Below are 2,500 nucleotides of genomic sequence, written 5' to 3'. Positions count from 1 at the left end.
CAACTTTCCTCTAAGTTGCCCTCCTCGCAGTTTGGCCAAGTTCACTCTTTTCCAGCGTCATCCCCCCAAGTTGCCTTGGGCGCAGTTCGGCCTAGTTCACTCTTTTCCAGCATCATCCCCCCAAGTTGTCTTGTTCGCAGTTCGGCCTAGTTCACTCTTTTCCAGCGTCATCCCCCCAAGTTGCCTTGTTCGCAGTTCGGTCTAGTTCACTCTTTTCCAGCATCATCCCCCCAAGTTGCCTTGTTCGCAGTTTGGCCTAGTTCACTCTTTTCCAGTGTCATCCCCCCAAGTTGCCTTGTTCGCAGTTTGGCCTAGTTCACTCTTTTCCAGTGTCATCCCCCCAAGTTGTCGTTGCCAACAACCCAAGAGTCCATAGTATTCGGAGTTCTAGCGGGGCCTCCCCTTGCTTCCAACAACCCAAGAGTCCATAGTATTCGGAGTTCTAGCGGGGCCTCCCCTTGCTTCCAACAACCCAAGAGTCCGTAGTATTCGGAGTTCTAGCGGGACCTCCCCTTGCTTCCAACAACCCAAGAGTCCATAGTATTCGGAGTTCTAGCGGGGCCTCCCCTTGCTTCCAACAACCCAAGAGTCCGTAGTATTCGGAGTTCTAGCGGGGCCTCCCGTTGCTTCCAACAACCCAAGAGTCCATAGTATTCGGAGTTCTCGCGTGGCCTCCCATTGATTCAAACAACCCAAAAGTCCATCTTCTTCGCAGTTCAACATCGCCTCCCTCGTTTCCAACAGGCCCAAAGGTCGTCTTCTTCGCAGATCCACGAAGAGCTCATCACGATTTGCCACATTCCATTTCCCACGGGTTGTCAACAACACTTTCTCACACTTCCCGCAATCGAGTACGTGCATGACATGCCAAAGCACATCTTATTTGCCTTCCATCGCACTCAAGACGACGGGTTGTGGAAGAACGATATTGTTCACAACAAGTTCAAGGACAACGTCTCAATCAAGGGACACAACCGAATTATGTTGACTGGGTCGCTAAAGTAAACCCGAGTTCATATAATGCACCGCATCCAAAAGAACTAGCCACAACACGTGCATCACTGAGATGTTTCACTAGATGGAGCACGTGCGTGACATTAGGATCCTCCAACACCTCTTCGTGATGGAAAGATAGAATTCGAAGCAACCACAGAAGTACCGTCTAGTGGGTAGGCAACACAGGGACTGATCAACCAATATCACCCAAGGCAACGGGTGAAAATGGAAGAGATGCATGCTTGACCGTTCGATACGCAAGGCATGGAGCCAGCCAGCAAGTGCATCTCGATTACAACTCACACACCCTCACGTTCGCAAGACACCACACCACAAGACGGTCCACCCCCCACCTACCATGGGCAAGCAAGCAAATGGAAACATCAAGTGACGCAGGGTCAAGCATCGCTAGGCATGAAAATAACTTTCCACAATATCCGAGGGACTAGCTGCCGAGCTAACCAACGATCAGTGACGACCGTGTGTTGGTATTAATAAAGCTCAACAACTATGAAGAGGCTAGTTGTGCCATGATAAACATGCTAACGCACGCACCACGTGAGGGGGGAGGCCTCATCAAGCTCCCTTTAAAACCTGCCAGTGTGGAGCTGGCCGGCTCAAGGAGCACTCCCCCCCTATAAGAGGTTAATATGCAAAAGGCAAAATTGTACAAGTAGATACACTTTTTTTGAGCAGACATAAGTCCATATCTCGGGCTATACTTCGAATTTTGATGCGATTTTTTGCAGTAATTCGTAGAATAATGGTATCTCCTTGCTCACCAAATTTCATAATTTTTCTCGAAGGGGAACTATTTTTTTTATTTTTTTTACTTACCGGGTATGTGTAAAATCGGGAAAAATAGAAAAGCACATGTAGACTTCGAATTTCGACCTCATTTTTTCCAGTCCACCACTAAACAATATCAGGAACCTCCCCACAAAATTTCATTCAGTTTGGCCAAGGTCTTAAATTTGACAAATTTTGGCACCAACCTATCTAGTCGCGGTGCACCGACCAACTTGGCCAAGTGCAAAATGCATCCAATTCAAAACTTTTGTGCACCAACGCTTTTACAGTACTCATTTGGGGGCATTTGGAGGCCTTTCCAACCCTCACATCTCAAAAACCACGAATTTCATTTTTTCACAAATCTCCCCACCAAGCCATCTAGCTATGCCGTGGTGCACCGCCAACCTTGGCCATGTGCAAAACCCTCCGAACTCAAAACTTTCGTGCACCAAGAATTTCATGGTATTCATTTGGGGGCATTTGGAGGCCATTCCAACCCTCACATCTCAAAAACCACGAATTTCATTTTTTCACAAAACTCCCCACCAAGCCATTTAGCTATGCCGCGGTGCACCGCCAACCTTGGCCATGTGCAAAACCCTCCGAACTCAAAACTTTCGTGCACCAAGAATTTCATGGTATTCATTTGGGGACATTTGGAGGCCATTCCAACCCTCACATCTCAAAAACCACGAATTTCATTTTTTCACAA

The sequence above is a fragment of the Vigna unguiculata genome, unplaced genomic scaffold (genome assembly GCF_037176805.1).
Source record: "Vigna unguiculata cultivar grain cowpea cultivar isolate G323 ecotype 2 unplaced genomic scaffold, ASM3717680v1 ptg000077l, whole genome shotgun sequence".
Lineage (NCBI taxonomy): Eukaryota > Viridiplantae > Streptophyta > Magnoliopsida > Fabales > Fabaceae > Vigna > Vigna unguiculata.
This window is presented reverse-complemented; position numbering follows the sequence as displayed.